Here is a 24935-nt window from a genome sequence, read left to right as displayed (position 1 = left end):
ATGAGAAACAATTTTATCACTTAGAGTTTTCTAAAATTTCTAAAATAGAAAACTGAGTAAAATTTTTAAGAAAACAAGTTCCTTTCCAATTGATAAATGATCAAAAAATATGGAAAGGCAATTTTCAGATAAAAAAATTAAAGCTATCTGTAGTCATATGAAAAATTGTTCTAAATCATCATTGATTAGGCAAATTCAAATTAAAACAACTCTGGGGTACCACCTTATAACCTATCAATTGACCAACATGACCTAAAGGACAATAATCAATGTTGGAAGGGCTATGGAAAAATTGGGACTAATGAATTGTTGGTGGAACTGTAAACTGATCCAACCTTTCTGGAGAACAATTTGGAGAAGTAATTACATACAAAAGGTAATAAAATTTTATATACCCTTTGATCCAGCAATACCACTACTTGGTCTGAATCTCAAAGATCATGAAAAAAGGGTAAAAAACCATGATGTACAAAAATATTTATAGGAGCTCTTTTTGAGGTAGCAAAGAATTGAAAATTGAGGAGATGTTCATCAATTGAGGAATGGCTGAACAAGTTCTTGTATATGAATGTGATGGAACACTATTGTTCTATAAGAAATTATGAGGGATGTGACTTCAGAAAAGCCTGAAATGGAAGGATTTACAAGAACTGAAACTGTTTGAAATAAGTAGAATCAGAAGAATATTATACACACTAACATCATTGAGTGTTGGATCTACCTATGATGAACTTCTGCATTTCAGCAGTACAATAGTCAAAGATAATTCTAAAAGACTTGTGATGGAAAATGCCATCCATATCCAGAGAGGGTATTTGAATGAAGACCAAAGTTTGCTATCTTCAAGTTTTAAAAGTTGTCCAATGTATTATGCTGCTTTTCCTCTCTAATTTTTTCCTCTCATTTAGATTTGATTTCTATTTCACAACATTAATATGAATGCATTTTTATCAAAATTACACATTTAAAGCCTATATTATATTACTTTCTGTTGGGGGAAGGGAGGGGGAAGGGACAAAAGAAGAAAATGTAAAACTCATGATTGGTGAAAATTATTATTGTATATTGTTGTTAAAACAAATAAATATATTTTTAAATAAAATAAAATAAAATTATTGGACAGTTAAATTGAAATGGTTGGGGAATTATCAGTGCAGAGATGGCAATTTAATCCCTTTAACCACATGTTTGGCTACTAGTTAATATATTAAGCCATAGACTATCAAAACCACCATTTATTTCATTGATTTCATTCATGGAGTGAGTGCCCATACTTGTAAATATGTTTTTATATATATATATCCTGAAAATATTTTATGTGTTATACATATATATATATATACATGTATATATGGATATCTGTACATGTCTTCATATATACATATAGTCAAACAGATTTTGTAAGGAAGACATGTAAATGCCCTACAGAAAAATTCACACAAAAAAGCATGAAAATTCACTCCCCCTCCCCCTTGATTATTGTAAGTGAAACCCACACAGTTAATTTATAAAAATTTTAAATTCATTTATAAAATGATACAACAGAAATATATTAAAAGAATAACTAATTTTAATGAAAAGGGTATTTCCCAAATTCGTATTTTTTTTGCACAAAAAAAAACATTTTAAACAAATGTGCCAGTTTTACATTGTTATTGCCAAATTTTTGGTATGACAATAAGATTCAAAAGCCAAACCACCCAAAAAAGAAAACTAATTATTTTGTTCTGATATTTGTCTAATCTTTACAAAGTCTTTGGTTAAATGTAGGAAATGCTGTAAAAATTGTTTACAGCATATTATATTTACTTTATATTAATGGTTCTCAAACTTTTCCACAATGGTAGAACTCTAGTTTAAACAAAATTTTGGCAGTACCTTATAGTAAAATCATCTAAAATTATTATGTTGATGTTTATAATTAAGCATCATAAGTTTTATTTAAATGGAGAGAAAAAACTTGAACTATTCCATTATTTTTTGCAAAATAGTTTGAGAATACTGCTGGGGAGGATACAGATAACCATCATTTGCTTTATTTCTAAAAGTGCTACCCACCCATCCCAGTAAACTTAAAAATTTAGATTTTTTTGTTATTAGGATGCTTTACTTTTTAATCTAGAAAGTCTGGACACACACACACACACACACACACACACACACACACAGGCAGTAGTGTGAAAAATAGGACACTGGTCATATTATATAAGGACAAAGAAGATTGACTTGTGGGGAAAGTAGGCCAAATCTATCACAAGTAGGACATCTGTTCACTAAAATCTCACTGCCTTCAAGGGGAAAATTTTAGCTATATCTTCCAGCCCTTCTTTTACTGCAAAGTGTCACTATTCTCCCTCAAGAATTCTACTTCCATGAATTTCCTCATCTTTTTTATTTTTAATATGTTTAGAAGATAATTCTTTGTAAATCTTAATACAGTATTGAAATAAGAGTGACTATTATCATTACACATTTTTGACTTTTCTCTAAGTGAGAAGTACAGGTTTATCAAAAATTCAGGGTCTTTTCTTTCATAACATATTTTTCAAAGGGAAATTGAAGCTATAATTAACTAGATGATTTAAGCAATCTAGCTAAAAACAACTTGATGTCCTCAGCTTGTTTCTTCTTTTTTTCCCCCCCTTCCCTCCATCTTTGTCAGAAAAACTGAAAGCTATATTTGTCAGTAGGAATCATACTTTGAACATCAAACACTTAATACTTTGCAACCACAAAGTTCAAGTGGAGTCTGTTTGCTGGCTGCTGAGAGCAAGTAATTTTATTTACAAAAGAAACTGCAATGTTTAACTAAAAAGTCCACTGATGAAAATGGTCATGATGCTTTGTAGGCTTTGAAGTTGTTATAGTTTTAAAATGTTGTTTTTCTATTTGTGTTTATGTTTTTTTTCTTTGTAATCAAAAGTTATCCCTGAATTGACATGAAGACAAGATTTTTAGTCACAAAATAAGAGAAAGAAAACAGGCAATAATAAAACTTGGAGAAGGAAAATCTACATCCAGGCCCATCCTCTGACTCGTACTCGGTAATTCATTTATCCTCTTATTGCTCTCAGCACCTCTGCAAATCTTTTAGTTGGAGAATAATCGTCTATCTCCATTGGCAGAAGCAATCTCCTCATGTGAAGCTCACTATATTAATTAAATCACAGGAAGGCCAAAGAAGGAAGGAAATATAATCAAGGGAGCAAATATTTTTTAATAAGATAATCACCCTATAGCTAAATAATAGATGAAATCTGTGACAATGTATTACATCACAAAACAGCAATTTAATGTAAGATATAATTTTAAGGGCTAGTGTGTTTCCCCATTGGAGTTCAAAAATTTATTTTGATCCTTTTGCTTAAAAATCTTTAGAATTTGCTTTGAAATTTCTTAGCAGAAACTTTTGCAAGTGACCACTATTCAATCTGTTGATCTCTTGTAATTTGAAATCACAGTACATTAAGATCATGAAAGTATGTTTATTTATTGATAGTCTCAATAATTAATAGAATATCTATTTGTTTATGTCTATGTTAAAATACTTATTGATAATTTTGAGAAATGCATTTGTCTATCTATAAAGATGTATGAATATTTGTGTATGCAAAATGAACCATAGATTTATATCTAGCAGAAAACCTATAGGACATCCTGAGTAATTTCATCATTTTACATTTGAGGAATATATAGCTCACAATTTGAATGACTTACACAATTTCATACTTGTAGTAAGTAGAGAGGCAGATTTTGAGGGACTATCCTTCTGACTCTCCATCCAATACTTTTCCCCATCTATACTGCCTCCCAAGAGGTCCATGTGTAAAGTGCCAGGGTGACAAGTAACCATAAACCTGGACAAAGTTTCCATTTTGTGTTTGAACTTACTTTGATACAAATTCCTTCTGGAACTTCTATTCATCAGTGCCAGGTAACTCCATGAGAGAGAGACTGACTGGCATAAGGAGGGGATAGTACATACATGTCCTTCCTTTTCCCTCTGCAGAAAGTGAATTTTCTGTGGTCAAACACAAATCATTCTATCAGTTAAAAAATAAACAATGATTCATCATTATATGAGGTACTATGCTGAGTTATGTGTTAATTAAAACTCCTAGCCTCAAAGGTTCACCATCTAGTTTAGAAATTAAAATAAAAGTTCTACTCCCTCAAAAAGGTATTATGTATCCCTCAGAGGTGGAAGAGATCATTTTGAGGATATAACGATTTGAAAATACCATTGAGTTTTAGAAAATGAGTCCAATTTCACATAGGGGAAGTAAATAGAATGTATTGAACAATGTGAGTGAAATGAGTGAAGATTCAAAGGCATAAATTCACAATGCACATTTAAGAATATTTAGATGGACCATACTAAATGAAGTAGAATAAATAAATTTCAATAAAAAAATAGACATTTGGGTTATGGACAGATTGTGGAAGATCTCTGTGCTAGGATAAAAATTTTTAATTTTGTCTTATGCAAAATAGTAAACCAAAGAAAACATGAATTCAATCTCAACATAGCTGTCTTCCTTGAATTAGTAATTTAAATGGGTTTCAGATTTCTTGTTTGTACAAAGGAGATGACCTCAAAGTTTCCTTCTAGTTCTAAATCTGTGACCCTCTAAAACACAAAATGCACAGTAGTTGGAAAATTAAACCTGGATTCAAGAAGACTCATTTTTAAACTTAAATCTGGTCTCAGACAGTTACTAACTTTTTGACCCTGGGCAAGTCACTAAACTGTGCTTGCCTCAGTTTTCTCATCTCCAAAATAAACTGGAGAAGGAAATGGCAAACCACTTCAATCTCTTTGTCAAGAAAACTCCATAAAAGAGAAGCAGACAGTATAATGGATTAAAAAAAAACAGAATCCTAAAATATGTTGTTTACAAGAAGCACATATGAAGCAGAGAGAGAGAGACCCACAGGGTAAAGATAAAAGGCTAGTGCAAAAAACATCATGCTTCAGCAGAAGTAAAATAATAAAGAATAGATGCAACAATCCTGATTTTGGACAAAAAACGAGCAAAAATGAATGTCATTAAAAGGGATAAGGAAGAAAGCTATATCTCCTTAAAAGTTATTATAAAAGAATTAGAAAAAAACTTAATGCAAAAAAATAACCAAGAAGTAAATTGAAAAGGTGAATAAAATCTTAGAAAATTTATTTATGAGAAACCTCTGGGGAAAACTGAATGGGAATGGAAAAGAATACACATTTTTCTCTGCAGTACATGATACTTATACTGAAACTGACCATGTACCTTACAGTCAAATGCAAAAATGCAGAAATAATAAATGCATGCTTTTCAGATCATGATGCAATCAAAACTACATGTAATAAAGAGATATATAAACCAAAAATTACTTGAAAAATAGCCTAATTTTAAAGAATGAGTGGAGCAAACAACAAATCATAGAAATAATCAACCATTTCATCCTAAAAAAAACAACAACAATGATTGATCATTCCAAAATTTACGGAATGCAGCCAAAGCAGTTTTTAGGGGAAATTTTATCTCTGAATGCTTATATGAATAAAATAAAGACGATATCAATGAATTGGGTATGCAATTAAAAAAGTAGGCAAAGAACACATTAAAGATTCCCAATTAAATAACAAATTAGAAATTCTGAAAACCAAAGGAGAGATTAATAAAATTGAAAGAAAATTACTGATCTAATATATAAAACAGAGTTGGATTTATGAAAAACCAATAAAATAGATAAACCTTTAGGTAATCTGCTTTAAAAAAAGATTATCAAATTACCAGTATCAAAAATGAAGATGTGAACTCACCACCAATGAGTAAGAAATTAAAAAGGTAGTTAAGAACTATGCTGTCCAGCTCTATGTCAATAATTTGACAGTCTAAGTGAATGGACTGAATATTGACAAAAATCCAAACTACCCAGATTAACAGAAGAGGGAATGAAATATTTAAAATAAATTGAAGAAAATAAACTGAAGAAATCAACAAACTACCTAAGAAAGAGTCTCCAGGTACAGATGGATTTACAAATGAATTCTACCAAATATTTAAGGATCAATTAATTCCAATTTTACATAAACTCTTTTAAAAATTAGGAGATTACATCCTGCCAAATTCCTTTTATAACACCAATATGGTGCTGATATTTATACCAGGAAGAATCAAAACAAACAAGGAAATTTATAGACCAATCTCCAAATGAATAAACTTTGATGAAATAAATCTTAAAAAAAGTTTTAGCAAAGAGATTCCAACAAGTTATTACTAGTATAATACACCATGAACAGGTAGGATTTATACCACGTAGACAGGGATGGTTCAATATTAGAAAAACAATCAATGTTTTTGAACATATAAATAATGAAATCACCAGAAATCATATGATTAGCTTAATAAATGATGAAAAATTTTTGTCAAAATATAAAATCTATTCCTATTAAAAACACTAAGGATTCTAGGAATAAATGGTATTTTCCTTAAAATTAGCAATATCTATCCAAATCAATCAATAAATATTATATTTAATGGGGTTGAAATAGAAGCATTTCCCATAAAAGCAGTGTCAAACAAGAATGTCTATTATTCCCCACTACTATTCAACATAGTATTAGAAATGTTAATTGTTTCAAATAGTTTTTTAAGTTGATTTTTTTAGGGTTGATATGATGGCAATACTTAGAACTATTCTAAAAATAGAACTATTTCTAAGTATACCATCATATTTACAACAAAGAATAAAAGCTTTGCTTCCTCCTTGCCAGTTTTAATTCCAGTAATTTCTTTTTCCTTCTCTTATTACTAAAGCTAACATTTCAAAGTAGCCAGATATAAAATGAATCCCCATAAATCATCAGCATTTCTATTTATGAACTTATAAAGGGCAAGAAATAGGGAAATTCTATTTAAAGTAACTATAGACAATATAAAATATTTGGGAATCCACCTTCCAGAAACTATATGAATATAACCACAAAATACTTTTCATACAATAAGAGAGCTAAACAACTGGAAAAATGTCAATTGTTTGTGGTTAGGTTTGAAATAATGTAATAAAAAATGACAATTCTACCCAAATTAAATAACTTATTTGGTGACATACCAATCAAACTACCAAAAATCTATTTAGCAGAGCTAGAAAATAATAACAAAATTCATCTTGAGCAACAAAAGTTCAAGAATATCAAGAAAATTGATGAAAAAAATGAAAAGGAAGGTGACCTAGCTATACCAGATCTAAAACTATACTGTAAAACAAGTCCTCAAAACTGGTCATGGTTAAAAAATAGGATAGACGAGTGGATTAGAATAGGCACAAAAGATATACCGGTAAATGACTATTGTTATACAAATCTAAAGACATTGATTTCTGAGAAAAGAGCATAGTATTTGACAAAAACTGCTTGGAAAACTAGAAAATAGGATGACAAAACCTCAGCACAGATTCATATCTCACACTATAATCCAAAATAAGGTTAAAATGGGTACAGGATTTAAACATAAAAAGTGACACCATAGATCAATTAAAAAAATCAAGAAATACTCTTATCTGTTGGATCTATGAAAATAGGAGATATTTATAACTAAACAAGAGATAGAATACGTTATAAATTTCAAAATGGATTATTTTAATTATATTAAATTAAAATTTTTTGCATTAATAGAACTAACGCTACCAAGATTAGAAGGAAAACAGAAAGATGAAGAATAATTTTCACAGTTAGATGTTCTGATAAAGATCTCATTTATAAGGGCCAGCTAGGTGGTGCAGTAGATAGAACACTGGTCCTGGAGTTAAGAGGACATGAGTTCAAACGCAGCCTCAGACACTTAATAACCTAGCTATGTGACCTTGGGCAAGTTGCTTAACCCCACTGCATTGTCAAAAAAAAACCCCAACAAGATCTCATTTGTAAAATATAGAAAGAATTAATCAGATTTATAAAGTTACAAGTTATTTCCCCAATTGAAAAATGTGTCAAAGAATTCAAGTTTGAGAGAATGCCCATCAGTTGGAGAATGGTTGAACAAGTTGTGGCATATAAATTTTATTGGGTGTTATTGCTCTCTAAGAAATAAGGAAAGGTTGAACTGTTTTTAGGTTTTTTGAAAGGCAATGGGGTTAAGTGGCTTGCCCAAGGTCACACAGCTGGGTAATTATTAAGTGTCTGAGGCCAGATTTGAACTCAGATACTCCTGACTCCAGGGCCAGTGTTCTATCCACTGAACCAACTAGCTGCTCCTAATAGTTGAACTTTTAAAGAAGCATTGAAAGAATTACATGATCTGATGCTGAGCAAAGGGAGCATAACAAAGAGAACACTGTATACATTAACATTGTGAGTTGACCAACTATGAGGGATGCACCTCCTCCCAGCAGTTCAGATTTCTAGGACAGCTGTAAGAAACCTGCCATAGACAACAACATCTTTATCCAGAGGAAAACAAACAAACAAAAATAACAGGATTTGGACAAATATTCTATTCATTTTTAGAAAACTTCTCATGTTTTTTCCCATCCTTTTCCATAATATTCTTTCTTTTTCCTTGGTCCTAATTCTCATACACAAAATGACTAATATGTAAGCATGTTAAACACAAAGGTATATGTACAACTTTTACTAGACTGTTCACTTCTGAGAGGTGGGGAGTTGAAAGGGAGACTGGTAGAAAAATGTGTAAGTTTTTAATATGCAAATGAATGAATGTTAAAAATTTCCATACCATGTATTCAGAAAAATAAAAATAAAATTAATTAATTAATTAATTGATGGAGACAACATAAAAATCTTGGTTGTCTACCTGCTAAAACAAATAAGAAACTATATGAAAATAATTATAAAACTTTTCACAAATAATCATAGCTAAATAATTGGACAAATGACATTATCTCATGGGTAGACTATGCTAATATAAATAAAAATGACAATTCTATCTAAATTAATTTACTCATTCAGCAACATACCAATCAAACTAATGAAAGATTCTTTTATTGAACAAGAAAAAATAGAAACAAAATTCAAATGGAGGAACAAAACATCAAAAATTATCAAGGAAATTAATGAAAAACATCAAAAGAAGGTGATTCACCCATAACAGTTCTAAAATTATGTTTTTTTTAAGAGCAGTCATTAAAACTTTTTTAGGGGTGGTGGCTAGGTGGCGTAGTGGATAAAGCACTGGCCCTGGAGTCAGGAGTACCTGGGTTCAAATCTGGTCTCAGACACTTAATAATTACCTAGCTGTGTGGCCTTGGAAAAGTCACTTAACCCCATTTGCCTTGCAAAAAAACTAAAACAAAACCTAAAACCCAAAACAAAGAAAAAAAAAAACCTAGGTGTCTCAGTGGATAAATAGAGTATGGGCTCTGGAGTCAGGAGGACCTGAGAGCAAATCAGACCTCAGAGATTTAATGATTGCCTCACTGTGTAACTTTGGACAAGTCATTTAACCCCATTAACTAAAATTTTAAAAACTTTTTTAAAAATTAAAAAATAAAACAGTTGTTACTGGCTGTGATATAGAGTGGTGGATCTGTAGAATAGTTTAGGTACTACAAAAAGCAACGGTTGTAAATGACTTTAATAATCTACTATTTGAAGAAACTAATGACTCCAACTTCTGGGCTAAGAACTCACTCTATAACAAAAATTGCAAGGAAAACTAGAAAATAGTACAGCAGAAACTAGGCATAGACCAACATCTCACATCCTGTAACAAGATAATGTTGAAATGGGAACAGAATTTAAAAATAAAATATAATAACATAAGCCAGTTATGAGAATAAGGAATAGTTAATCTGTCAGATCTATGGAAAGGGGAGGAGTTTATGACCAAATAAGAGATACAGAACATTATAAAATGTAAATTGGATAATTTTTATTACATTTAAAACTTTTTGGACAAATAAAAACAATGTATCCAAGAGTAAAAGTCATACAGTAAATTGGGAAATCATTTTTCTGGCTAGTGTTTCTGACAAAGGATGCATTTCTAAAATAAAAAGAGAATAAAGTCAAATTTATTAGAACATAAGTCATCTTCAATTGATAAATAATAAAAAAAATATGAACAGGCAATTCTCAGATCAAGAAATTAGAGTTACCTATATCATATGACCAAAATGCTCTAAATCATTTTAATTAGACAAGTGAACAACTCTCAGATACCAACTCACATCTATCAAATTGATCAATATAAAAGAAAAAGGAAAATAATGAATGTTGGAGGGAATGTAGGAAAAAATGGGACACTAATGCATTGAAGACAGAGTTGTAAACTGATCCAACCTCTCTGGATAACAATTTGGAACTACACCAAAAGGCAATAAAATTAGGTATACCCTTTGATCCAGCAATACTATTAGGTATGCACCCTAAAGAGATACCAAGAAAGGGTAAAAAGCCTACATGTACAAAAATACTTACAGTTATAGCAAAGAATTGTAAATTGAGGGGATGTCCCACATTTGATGAATTATATTACATGAATGTGATAGAGAACTATTATTCTGTAAGAAATCAAGAGGGGCGGGACTTCAGAAAAGTCTGAAAATGTTCATGTGCTGCTGCTGAGTGAAGTGAACAGAACCAGAAAATCATCCTACACATTAACAGCAACTCTGTGTGATAATCAATTATTATGGACTTGTTTGTTTCAGCAGTGTAATAAAAGAAATTTCAAAAATAATTCTAAAGGATTTATGATGAAAATTACCATCCACATTCAATGAAAGAACTAAGGCGTCTGAATGCATAACAAGTCTTAGTATTTTAAATTTTTAAAATTTGTTTCATGTTTTCTTTTTTCCTTCTCACTTTTTTCCTTTTTGTTCTGATTCATCTTTAACAAAATGATTATTATGGAAACGTTTTACATAGTTATACATGTATAGGCTATAATTGATGGCTCTCTATCAAGGAAAAATGACAGAGAAGGGAGGGAGAAAAATATGAACCCAAGAAACTTACAAAAAAATAATTGCTGAAAATTGTGGTTGGAAAAATACATTTTTAAAGAAGAGAATCATTGATAAGAGCATGTCTTAATTTTTGAGTGAATGGAATTTAAATGAAGCAGAGTTGCCCAAAGTCAGCCTCACTCTCTCTTCCTATCATTCAAATGTAGTAGCAGGAAAAAGTTAAGATAAAGTTGATGACTCAGCATCAAAGGATGGTGTTGGCAACTTTGACATTGGACAACTGAATTGCTTTTTTTTTAAGTGGGACATTTGATGATTACATTTCTAAATTAATTAAAATAATAAAATGTAACCACAAAAAAAGAGAGGCTTCATATAGGATATGAATCCTGACATTTTAAGGAGGTTAGGATTGTTCTAATGTGAAATAGAAAGAAGAGACAATGGAATTTTTGTGAAAATATTTGGAAATATTAGATGGAAAGGCATGGACAAAGAAGAATTATCAGATGATTTTGACTGGGAGAGATGAAAATAGGAATAATATGAAATGACATCAGAAAAGTATATGAACACCAGATGTTACAGGGCAATATTGGGTAACTGGCACATGCACACACTACCACTGATAAAATTCTCCACTTGGAAGAATCTGGACAGAAAAATGATTAAGCATGAAGAAAGTGCCTTGGTGCATGCTGACATATTATACTACTGATTCTAATCTAATAACCATATGATGAATGGGAACTTCTTAAAATGATTGCATGGAAAGAAATGCAGTAGTTTTCAAAAGGCACTAACTGATAAAAGACTGGACTATTTTTCATAGCTTCTCTATCCTGATTGATCTCTGCTTTTGGTTTAATATTTTTCACTGATGCTATTCAGTAAGAGACAATGATGTGAAAGGAGAATAAGCCAATATATGGCCTGGGAATACATTTTGCCAATCTTGAAGTCTGTACTTTTAAAATTATAAGTGAACAAATTTAGTGCCTATGGAGATTCGAAAAGTCAAGAGCGCAAGTCAGCCAAATTCCAAGAGATTCTGGTAGTTGGAGGATTCTAGGAGATGAGTTCATATCCAGCTCTGCTGCTGGCCACATATCAGTTGCTCAGGAAGCAAGTAGTAATCTTCAGGAACCAGTCTACTATTAGCAGAGATGAGTATTCACCTAGCAGTCATACCACATCTGCATCTGATTTTAGGCATGCCAATGATATGTAGAAGCCATGTCTAGCCCACTCTCTCCACAAACTGAGGTGGTATAGGGAAAAAGTCTATTTAGGAGGAATATTTGTATTTTAATTCTTGCTAATTTTTAAGAAAATTTGTTAAAATGAATGTATTATTCTCTTAATATATTCTAGGTATTGAGGTACAAGGATAAAATTGAAATAACTCTTACCCTCAAAAAGCTTATACTCTTTCTGGGAATTCCTATAGAGATATTAGAGATAGAAATGATTTAGAATGATTCCTGTTGTCATTGTCTTATCTCTTCTAGATAAATATAGCTGTTGATGTGGAAAGAATGCTAGAGGAAGAAAGAATGCAACATTTTCCCTCCTATCTCTCAACAAAAGTGTTCCATTTATGTCCTCTAATATACTGAGGAATATAAATTTATTTTGTCCATTTTAAAATATAAAGTGGATATCCAAAAAATTCTTAAGGACAATGGTGACAGAAAATAATAATCTTGGTAATGAGAACTCAACATTATGTCAAACACCTAGGTTTTATAATACAATTAAGGTTTTGTCTCTGTGTATTGGCCATGTAAGACATAATATCTTTTAAGTGTATATAAATATAAGGTGTATACCACATCTGTGTATTTTGAGAAAAACAATGAAATTATATGTAAAGTCATCTCAGAAGGATTCAACTATGCTATCATAATAGAAATAAATGTGGAGATAGTGGATGTCTATTTCAATTGAAGCTATAATATTTAAGTAACTGTACATCCTTGAATAACTGTGACAAATTCGGTAGAATTCTCTCTTTCCTATAAAGTAAGTTGAAATAGATGGCTTCTAAAGTTTCTTACAGTGATACAGTTCTTTTTTGGGGGGTAGGGGTTGCAAGGCAATGGGGTTAAGTGACTTGTCCAAGGTCACACAGCTAGGTAATTATTAAGTATCTGAGGTTGGATTTGAACTCAAGTCCTTCTGACTCGAGGGCCAGTTATCCACTGTGCCACCTGATTGCCCCAATATAGTTCCATAAAGGAGATTTGAATGACACAGTATTAGTAATTAACTTAAGGTAATTATGAAAAGTTCATCTTATTTTAATGAAATCTCTCTGTGTCTCTGTTTCTCTCTCTCTCAGTCTGTCTCCATATATTTGTCTTTCTTTCTCATACATACATACATACATACACAGAAACACACAGATGATGAAGATACACTAATCATAAGGTGCTTAGAGTGATTCTGTTTCTCTGTTTCTTGTTAACTTTCCCCCTTCATATGTCACATTGAAATTGTCATCTATCAAATAGAAGAAAAAAATACCAATCAACTTTCATTCATAATCAGACCAGATTACTTGCCCTGAATTAGCCTTACCTGTTCCCTCAAGCAATGACTGAGTCTAGTGTGAATACAGTAATTACTACTAAACTTATTAAGCAACCAGAAATTAAATCTGGATCATAACAAACACTATTATTGAGTTTGGCATTTAAACAAAATGCCTCCAAATCTGCCATATTTATTTCATATCAAGGCTAAAATGAGAGATATCAAAAGATCAGGAGGAAAAAGCATCTGGAATAGTAAGGCATATTCCTTTAAAATATTAGTAAAAAATCTTACTTGTATGAAGTTAGACTCAGGATGATATGAAAGTAGTGCAACATTACCACAAGATAAATTTAACATTATGTGTAATATTCATCACATTTGAACCACAACCAATGGGAAATGATACCTCTTTAGATTTAAAAGCTAATAGTGACATAAAATGAAATATTTACTTTAGGGCAACAATTATATGAATTTAGGGCAACTAGATGAATGATTTAAAAGAATTTTATTTTCAAGTAGGAAACACACATTTACATTTTATTATAAAATGATACTATGTCATGTTACAAATCACATACAAACTTTATGTTATTTTTATCAAATTTTTCAGAAAATATTTGCTTTAACTAAGTGAACCAAAAAGCAGTACTAAATAATTTTATATGGTCAACCTGATTAATTCTCAGTTTAATTGTTAGGAAAAATCAATAATTCTAGCTAATTAGAAATGGCTCTCTCATATTTGGTGATAGCACAAATGTATCATCATAGACAATAATAAATCTGTGTCCAACAACATATTTTTCCCCCAAACCATTCTGGATAATGTTTTCAATTATTAGCTTTATCTGAAGGAGTGTAATAAAGAAGAGGGCTTAAATTTTTGTTCTGCTTGACCTAAGAGAGGAAAAACTAAGAAATGCAGAGAAATAATTTATACATATAGAAGAAAAAGTTCCTACATATTAGAGCCGATTGAGGGTGAAAAAGGCTTTCTCTATAGAAATTAAATCTCTGTTCATAAGACACATCTATGGTCACATGATCATTTTGAAAGATGCCTTTTTTGTAATCTACAGAGCTCAACATAGATAACTGTAGACTGACTAAGAGCATTTCCTATACAGACATATTTAAATGCATTCCATTTAAATAATCTTCGAGGTTTCTTTCAAGTCTCCTATTATTTTTTTGGTGTTTTAATTCATATTAACAGATCTAGAAATGAGTATTTGCAAATATTCTTCTATGTAGTAAGACGTTTTTTGCTAATCCTTCATTTTCAAGAAGGAAAAATAACATTGTGCAGTAATGTACTGATTTGTGCAAGAATTAGATTGCATAAAATTGTCAGTTCCACACATCTCTTCCAGAGTCATTGAGGTCCAGTGATAAGACAAAAGTCAAGATATTTGGTGATGGCCCACAATGCAGTGGATGATGTTGACATCTTCAATATATAACTAAGTTCTAAACACTCAGTGCTTTCTTCAGTCTCCTTCATGGCTGTTGGAACAAATTATTCTTATCTGCCCATTCCATTGGAGGAAACTTTGAAGAAATAATACAATTCAAATGGATCTAATTAAATTTTTCAGTTTTTATTTAAATTTATTCTATATACAATTTACAGAAAAAACAAGCATTTGCCTACTAGAGTACAATTTAAAAAGATGATTGCACATGAAACTACAAATCTATCATGAACATTTTGCTATTCCCTACAAATATAAAAAATGTATCATGCAAATCTCTTTTTTCCTTTGTTTCTTCCTTTTACCCTATGTATGGTTACCTTTACACACACACATACACAAACACTCATGTGGGCACACAAATATGTAAAATTATACTTTACAAACTTCTATTTACTAGCTCTTTCTCTGGATGCAGTTTTAGTCTTTATTCATGTATCCTTTATTTTAATTTGTAGCTTTGCAATTGTCAAAATGACAATCACTTATGTTAGTCTTAAAACAATATTATTAGTAGTACATAAATGTTTTCTTGGCTCTGTTCCCTTCATTCTTAATCATTTCCTGAATTTGTAAGATCACCAAACTCATAATTTCTAATAGTTCAGTTGCTCTCAAGCACAACTACATATATATCTTGTTCATCCATCCCCCAATTGATGGGGATCCCTGCAATTTTCATTTCTTCTCCATCACAAAGAGAGCTGCTATATTACATTCACATTCAGAATTTTATTCTTATCTCTGAATTCCCCTCCATCTTATTTTTACTGTTTTTCTTTATTAGTCTCATTTTTCACTCTTTCCTTATTAGTTTATCTTCTCCCTCCCCGTCCCTCACCCTTCAAAGACTTCCCCCATGTCTTCCTTTCATCCCCTCCCAAATCCTAATCTACATACCCTTCAAACCATCCTTCCCTCAATCTACTCTACAGTTTTATTTTAACCTCCCTGCATGTTTAGAAGAATTATACACCCTTCCAGATGCACAGGTTTTTTCCATGAGCATCCATCCACTCCCACCTGATTGCTTTGTATTTGTTTTTCTTTTGCTCCCCAATTTTATAATGTATTGCTTCCTTTTATGTTTTCTTATGCAATTTTATTTTTTTAGAATCATCCCATTATATACAACTCACCCACAATATTTCTTTCAAACTCCCTTAATAATGGTCACATTTTTAGGAATACTGAAAACATTTTCACATGTATAAAGTAAAAAAAAAAATTTGAGCATGATGAGTGACTCATAATTCATCTTTAATATTTTCCTTATATATCTTCTGATTTTATATCAAATTTTCTATTGAGATCTAGACTTTTTCTTAGAACTACCTATAAGTTTTTCAGCTTGTCAGATGTCCATTATTTTCATCCAGGATTATATCAACTTTGGCAGGTAGGTTATTTGTGGATACAACATCAGCTCTTTTGCTCTTTGAAATACGATGTTATATTTTCATGGGCAGAACCACGATGGCATTTCCAAAATATTTCAAAAACCTTAAAAATGCAACTCTAACTAAATTTTCGACAGTCAGAACCCACAGAAAGATCCATTGAGGCAATCATGGGAAGGCTCTGTTCCATAGGGTTGGAGGGAGCAACAATGAGCCAGAGTGAAGGAACTAAAGCCTTCCAGGAACAGCCTGTAGAGTACCTAGGTCCCTGGAAGCACTGACTCCTGGAAGCAGAAGCAGTTTCCTGAGATGCTAACCTAGGGGATACTAAGCATAATTTGGAAGATCAGCAGGGAGACCTCTTCCAGAGTGAGAACAGAGTGTAGAGCCCCCAGCAAGGATCTCAGTGCAGCCCAGATTCCAGGAAACTGAAGCAGGCCCACAGAGTCACCCAACAGGGAGCCAAGCCACCCAGCACCTGATTCCAGAGCATTCAGCCCCTGGAAGGTAAGGGGAGGGTGGAGTGATTGTCAAGGTCTCTCCTCTGTCCCTGGGACAGGACTTGTATGTTATCCATATTCAGACACTGGTCTCAGTCTGGGACACCCCCCCAATTGTCATAGAGCAGGGAACTTCCTCACAGCTCCAGGGCTGAGGGGAGTGCTTGCAGTCATCCACAGACCAGAACACCAGAGCAAAGGCAGAAGAGCAGTCAAAGCCTCTCACAAGACCTTGAAGGAACTGAGGTCCTTGTGGGGTTGTCCCAATAATACTCAAAAGCTCAGGAAACACCACAAAAATCAGGCACAAACTTGGGAAATGGATAAAAAGAGAAAAGAAACCTGACCATAAATAATTACTTTGGTCCAATAGAAGACCAAAATACACAATCCGAAGATGAGAAAGTTCAAGCTTCTGCATCTAAAAACTCCAAGAAATATAGAATTTGGGCTTAGGCTATGAACAGAGTTCAAAAATTGTTTTGAAAATCAAGTAAGAGAGGTAAGGGAAAATTGGGTAAAGAAATGAGAGAGATGTAGGAAAAACATGAAGACCAAATCAGTAGCTCAGTCAAGGAGTTCCAATAAAAGCAGAAGAAAATGTTAATATGTTAAAAACCAGTTTGCGTCAAATGGATAAGTTAATCCAAAAAGTTAATGAGGAGAAGAATGCCTTAACAAGTAGAATTGGTCAGATGGAAAAAGAGATAAGAAAACTCTCTGAGGAAAACAAATCCAATAATGCTGTGAGGAATCAAGACACAATAAAACAATACCAAAAGAATGAAAAACTATAAGAAAATGTGAAATATCTCATTGAAAAAAAAAAAAAACAACTGATCTGGAAAAACTGATCCAGAAGAAACAATTTAAAAATTTTGGGCTACCTGAAAGTCATGATCAGGAAAACAGCCTTGACTTCATTTGTAAAGAATTTCTCAGGGAAATTGCCCTAATATCCTAGAAGCAGAGAGCAAAATAGAAATTAAGAGAATTCACCAATCTCTTCCAGAAAGAGATCCAAAAAAATAACCCCCAGGAATATTATATCCAAGTTCTAGAAATACTAAGTCAAAGAGAAAATATTAGTCAGAAGCAAACAATTCAAATATTGTGGAACTACAGTCAGGATCACATGGGACTTAGCAGCATCCACATTAAGTGCTCATAGAGCTTGGAATATGATATTCCATAAGGCAAAAGATCTTGGAATGCAACCAAGAATCAGCTACCCAACAAAACTGAACATCCTCTTCCAGGAGAAAAGATGGATATTCAATGAAATAGGGGAATTTCAAATGTTCCTGTTTAAACTACCAGAGCTGAACAGAAAGTTTGATCTACAAGTATAGGTCTCAGGTGAAACATAGAGAGGGTGGATGAAAAGGCTAAATTATGAGGGATTTAATGATGATGAACTGCATGTATTCCTGCATGGGAAGATGATACTGATAATAGTCATATGCACCTTCTCATTAATTGGAACAATTAGGAGCACATGTAGACAAGGCATAGGAAAAAGAGGAATTTGAAGGTATAATATATGGTACAAATGGAATCAATGGGTGAAAGGGAAATGCACTGGGAGAAAGAAAAAGGAGAGGTAGAATAGGCTAAAATGTTTCATTTAAAGGAGTCAAGAAATAGCTTTTGCAATGATATGGTACGGGGGGAGGCGAGGGGGAATGAAGGAGCTTTCATTCTCATTGGAAATGGCTCAGAGAGAAAACAACATACATACTTAATAAGATATAGAAATTTAGAAGAAAAAGAAGAGAAAGAGGGCAGGGGGATGGAAGAGGTATATAGGTGATAGAGTAGAAGGTAGATCATGGGAGAGGATAGTCAGATATAACACATTTTCTTTTTTACTTTTTGTAAGATGGTGGGATTGGGTGGTCTAGCTGAGACCAAGGGACTGGGTGGTTGCTGGGACTCTGGGCTAGGATGTAGGTTTAGGTCCTCCTGGCCCCAAGGCCAGTGCTCTATCCACTGTGCTACTTGACTGCCCCACAGCACATATTTGAAGGACAATGTGAAAGAAGAGAGAAAATATATTAAATGGTATTTGGGAGGAATGGATAGAGGGGCTTACAATCAGTAACAGCAACTGGAAAAATATGGAAGTAACTTATCTGATGAACTTATGATAAAGAATGCTATCCACCCCAGAGACAGAGCTTATGGTATTGGAACACAACCTGAAGTACATTTTTCCTCTTTCTTTAACTTTATTTCTCATGAGGTTTTTTTTTTTACTTTTGTGGGGGAAGAGGGTATTACAACAAAAATATTTTAGTGGCATATAAATAAATTTAAAAAAAAACAAGCAAAGAAGAAATATAATATTCCAGGATCTATGGGCTTTATGAGTATGTCTATTTGAACTTGTGAAATTTCCAAAGAATTTAGTTTTTTTCTGCTGTTTGCAATAGTTTTACCTTAACCTGGGAGTTTTGAAATTTGGCTATGACATTCCTCCAAGTTTTCCTCCTTGTGTATTTTCCAGATTGTGAAAGGTTGTTGTTTTCTTCCTTTTCTACTTTTCCCTCATGTTCTAGATCTTCAGCCCAATTTTCCTTAATAATATTTTAGGGTAGGGAGGGAGGTATAAAGCTGGCAGAGAAAGTCAGGAACTTCTTTGTGTTCTCCTCAGCTTCCCAAAAAAACAACATTATTCAAGTCTCTCTAAATCAATTCTGGAAGGACAGAAATCATAAAAACAGACAGAGTAAAGCAATTTTACAGCTTGAGATATCTTGGAGTCTTCAGAAAAGATCTGTCTTGTTTGAGTGTAGGGGGTACGTGGCCCAGCACAGGCAGCTATTGGAGAAATCATCAAGAGCCTCTCAGTAGCAGTGCAGGTCACCAGGCAAAGCCCCTAGGTCCTAGTTCAGCAAGCCGGCAACAGAGTACATCAACTGAGAGATTGGGTAGATGCAAAATGTGTGACCCTCCCCCTGAGAACACCAGTGCAATGATAGGACTAGGCCAGACAATCCCAGCACAGTGGGTAAGCTGCTAATACCTCAGTCCCTAGCACAGAGAAGGTCAGTGAGCATACCTCCAAACCCAAGGCCAGGAAGCTTTCAACAGTGCCCTTCTGTGGCCAAGAATTAGAGCTCAATATTAAAAATCATAAACTAACCTTTACATGAGTAAATAAAAGAAAGCAACTCAGAAGAGGACATTGAAAAAAAAATTATAATATGGGAAGCCCCAGAAGGAATGTGAAATAGTCTCACATTCAAAAAGTTTTCTTGAAAGAGATTAAGAAGGATTTTAAAAAGCAAGAAGAAAAATTGAGAAAAAATGAGTTATGCAAGATATATAGTAAACAGTTTGGAAAAGCAAACACAAAAACTAACTGAAGAAAGCAACTGTTATAAAAATACAAATGGACAGTGTTGGTGGAGTTGTGGCCTGATCCAATGTTTCTGTAGAGCAATTTGGAACTATATCCAAAGGTCAGTAAAATTATGCAAGCCCTTTGATGCAGTTATATCAGTTCTAGTTCTATATTAAAAGGTATTACAAAAAAGGGGAAAATTCACATGTACAAAAATATTCATAGTAGCTCTCTTTGTAGTGGCAAAGAATTGGAAATGAGGGGCTGCCTATCAATTAGAGAATGACCAAACAAGCTTTGGTATATGAATGTGATATAGTACTATTTTAGCATGAACTGATGCTGAGTGAAATGAGCAGAGCTCAGAATATTGTACACATTAAGAGCAACATTGTGAGATTACATAGACTATGATGGACACAAGTCCCCTCAGTAGTTCAAGGATCAAAGATAATCCTTAGACATCCATTATGAAAAATGAAAAAGCACATCCAGAGAAAAAACTATGAAGTCTGAATGTAGAGCAAAACATATTTTGCTCGGTTTTTGAAACTTCTGGCCAGAGACAAGTTGGTGGAGAGAAGTCAAAAACTTACCTAAGATCTCACAGTTTTTCCTGAGTGTATATTAACCAAGTTGATAAATGATTATTGATTTTCAGAACTCATAAAAGAACAAATTGAAGCATTTCCCACCTTGAGACACCTGGCTAGGAGGGTGGAGTGGGGAGAGTGGTCTAACACTGGGAGTGAAGTCCAGCATAGGGAACTGGGAGCAATACAAGCAGGGTGCAGGGGAGGTCAATCAAAGGTTCTAAATCACAAAAGAGATCTGTGTTTGAGACCCCTGGGTTCCAGTTCAGCAGACCAAAAGCATAGGTCAGTTAGTGGGACTCCAACACAGATGCCCCAGACCTCTGTTCAGCTACTAGCATTCCCAATGTGCAAGGTCTGTGAGTAGACCCCTCTTCAACAAAAGAAACTTGTGGTAGTGACCCTTTGACCAAAGAGCAGAGCTATAGAAAAGTCAGAGAAAAGATGTGATGATAGAAATTTATTTTGGAAATAAGGAAAGCACAACAACATCTCAGAAAAGCACCAAAAAAATATACTTTATGCAAAACCCCAGTGGGGAATATGAATTATTCCCCAGCACCCCCTCCCCCACAAAAAATCTTGGAAGAGCTCAAAAAGGATATTTTAATTGATACTTCATTTTATTTTTCCAATTACATGCTTTGATAGTTTTTCAACATTCATCTATTTGAAAATGTATGTTACACATTTTTCTACCACTCTCCATTTTCTCACCCCCCTTCCCTTAGTGACAAACAGCCTGGTAAAAGTTGCACATGTACATTTATGTCTAAGATATTTTCATATTAGTCATTTTGTGTAAGAAAAATTAAGACTAAGGGAAAAGAAAGAAAACCAGAGGTAGGAAGGAAAAAACACGAGAAGTTTTAAAAAATTGAACATAGTAGATATTCAGATTCTGTGGTTTCAAAAAAGATTTTAAAAAATTAAATACACAAATTAGGAAAAGAAATGCAAGAGAAATTGCACATCCTACAAAATAAACAAAAAAAATTGACTGAAGAAAACAACTCCATTAAAATATAATTGGACAATGCACAAAGAATGAAACTCTTTAAAACATAGAATTGGGCAAATGGGAAAAGAAAACAACTCCTTCAAAAATAGAATGTAGGGGCAGCTAGGGCACAGTGGATAAAGTACTGGCCCTGGAGTCAGGAGTACCTGGGCTCAAATACGGGCTCAGACACTTAATAATTACCTAGCTGTGTGGCCTTGGTCAAGCCACTTAACCCCATTTGCCTTCCAAAAACCTTAAAACAATGTAGACACACTTTCTCTTCCTTCTTGTGGTAAAGAACCTGATAAGGTATTAAAAATGGTTCAATGCCTGACATATTGTTGTAGGTTTTCCCACAATAGAGCTTCCAACAAAATTCAACTGTCACAGACCCCAGGTAACAGAATTGTTTACCTTTTCACAACGAAAGTTGGAAAAGCATCAAAATCAACCTGTGGTATGTGCCCAGGAAAACTTCAAGGTGTTTGTGCAGTGAGACCTAAAGTTTTTATCAGGGTATCAAAGACAGCAGGGCTTATGCTGGCTCCATGTGCACTAAATGTGTCTGTGACAGTATCAAGTGTGCTTTCCTGATTGAGGAGCAGAAAATTGTTGTGAAGGTGTTGAAGGCACAAGCACAGAGTCAAAAGAGTAAATAAAAAGGATTTTTTTTAATAAAAAAGAAAATTAAAATATGAAAAGTAGAATGTAAAAGGAGGTACAAAAGTTAATTGTAGTAAATATTTTTCATTGCTAAATGGAATTGGGCAAGTCGAAGTTAATATCTCCATGAGATATCAGAATCAGTAAAGCAAAATTTTGAAAAAAATGAAAAAAATAAGAAAATATTATTCACTGAAAAATGACTGACTTGGAAAACAAATCCAGGACAGATCATTTAAGAATTATTGGACTACCTGAGAGAACTGATTAAAAAAAGAAGAAGAACCTGGATGACATCTTTCAAGAAATCATTAAGGAAAATCTACAACGACATGATAGAATCAGAGTGCAAAATAGTCATTGAAAGGATCCATTGATCACATCCTAAAAGGGATCATAAACTGAAAATGTGAAGGAATATTGTAGTCAAATTTAAGAATGATAAAGTTGAGATTAAAGTACTGCAAGCAGCCAGAAAAAAAACCAATATCATACCTAGGAATCACAGTCAGGATTAAGCAAGACTTGTCAGCATTAACATTAAATGATCAAAGGACCTGGAATATGATATTCTGGGAGGACAAAGGAGCAGGAATCAAATATCCAACAACATTTAGCATGTTCTTTTAGGGGAAAGATGTATATTTAATGAAATAGGTAATGTTCAAATTTTCTTGATTAGAGTTTAACATGAGACTCAAGTAATACAAAAAAAGATAAATGGGGAAAAGAAAAATAATGTTGTTCAATAAAATTAAACTCCTGTGATTTTTGCATGAAAGAATGATACTTATAACTCTTGATAACTCTTGAATTTAGATAGAAGTTATGGGTATTATATCATTTTGATGGGATGATATAAAAAATATTAAGACATTTAAAAAAAGAGATTATACTGAGACAGAAGGAAGGTGAAGGCAGAATAGGATGAATTATATCATATGAAAAGGTTAAAAGGACTTATTACATTAGAGGGAAAGAAGAGAAGGGGAAAAAATTGCTTGAATTATTTTTCTTTGGATTTGGTGTAGAGGAAATAATAAATACACCCAGTTAGGTTTAGAAATTTATCTTACCCTAAGGGAAATTAGGAGGCAAAGAAGGAGAAGAGAAGAAGGGGCTGATAAAAGGAAGGGAAGAAAGAAGAGAAAGAATAAAAGGGGAAAGGGAAATGGGGAGAGAAAAGGGAGGAGCTGATAGAAGGTAGGTCAGATTGAGGAGGTGGTGGTCAGAAGGAAAACACAGATGAGGAAAGATAGGAGAAAGAAAATTTCAAATGAAAGGATGATAAGAGGTAGAGTAATATACCATTAGTAATCATAACTATTAATGTGATTGGGATTAACTCTCATAAAAAGGAAGTGGGTAGTAAAGTGGATTAAATATTTAGCAGAATCCTGTAATATGTTGTTTAAAAGAAACACATTTAAAGCAGAGATTCACATAGAGAAAAGGTAAAAAAGTTGGAGAAGAATATATTATGCTTCAGTTGAAGTTAAAAAAGCAGGAGTACTAATCCTGATCTCAAACAAAGCAAAAACAAAAACAGATCTAATTACAACATATAAAAAGGAAACTAATCTTCCTAAAATGTACCATAATTTATGCAGTAATATCCATTAAAATTATCATTGCCTATATATATTTGTTAACAACAGGATTAAAGCATCAAAATTCTTAGAGGAGAAACTAAAAGACTTACAGGAAGACACAGACAGCAAAACTATAAGAGTAAGGGACTTCAATCTCCCTCTCTCAAAATTAGACAAATCCAACCAAAAAATAAAGAAGAAAAAAAGTCAAGGAGATGAATAGAATTTTTGAAAAGTTAGATATGATATATCTCTGAATTAAATTGATTGGGGAGAGACAGGAATATGCCTTTTTTTCAGCAATACATGGCACCTACACAAAAAATGACCTTACATTTAGGCATAAATATCTCACAATCTGATGCAGAAAGGCAGAAAATTTAAATGCATTATTTTCAGAACATGATGCAGTGAAAGTCACATGCAATAAAGGGTCATGGAAAGACAGACTCAAAACTAACTAAATACTCATAACCAATTATAAATGTATGAGTGAATCAAATAACAAATCAGAGGAATAATTAATGATTTCATCCAAAACAATATCTTTAATTTCTAGTTATTATGGGAAATTTTATATCTGTAATTGCTTACATCAATAAAATAGAAAAAGAGATTAATGAATTGGGCAAGCAATGAAAAAATTAAAAAAGAACAAATTAAAAATCCTCAATTAAATAACAAGTTAGAAATTCTGGAAATCAAAGGAGAGTCTAATACAATTGAAAGTAAGAAAATTATTGAATTAATAAATAAAACTGATAGCTTTAAGAAAAATCAAATAAAATAAATAATTCTTTAGTCAATTTGATTTAAAAAGAAAGAAAAGGCAAATTATGATTATCAAAAATTAAAAAGGTGAATTCACCACCAATGAAGAGGAAACTAACAATTTG

At 32.8% G+C, this 24935-nt stretch overlaps 1 pseudogene; it reads left to right on the top strand.

The window, feature by feature from the left end:
- Positions 1 to 22102: 22102 nt before the first annotated feature.
- On the top strand, positions 22103 to 22443 carry LOC141520977 (large ribosomal subunit protein eL34-like; annotated as a pseudogene).
- The last annotated feature ends 2492 nt before the right edge of the window (positions 22444 to 24935 follow it).

This window comes from Macrotis lagotis, chromosome 1 (assembly GCF_037893015.1).
Source record: "Macrotis lagotis isolate mMagLag1 chromosome 1, bilby.v1.9.chrom.fasta, whole genome shotgun sequence".
Lineage (NCBI taxonomy): Eukaryota > Metazoa > Chordata > Mammalia > Peramelemorphia > Peramelidae > Macrotis > Macrotis lagotis.
The sequence above is the reverse complement of the archived record's forward strand: the minus strand, read 5'-3'. Positions and strand labels throughout refer to the sequence as shown.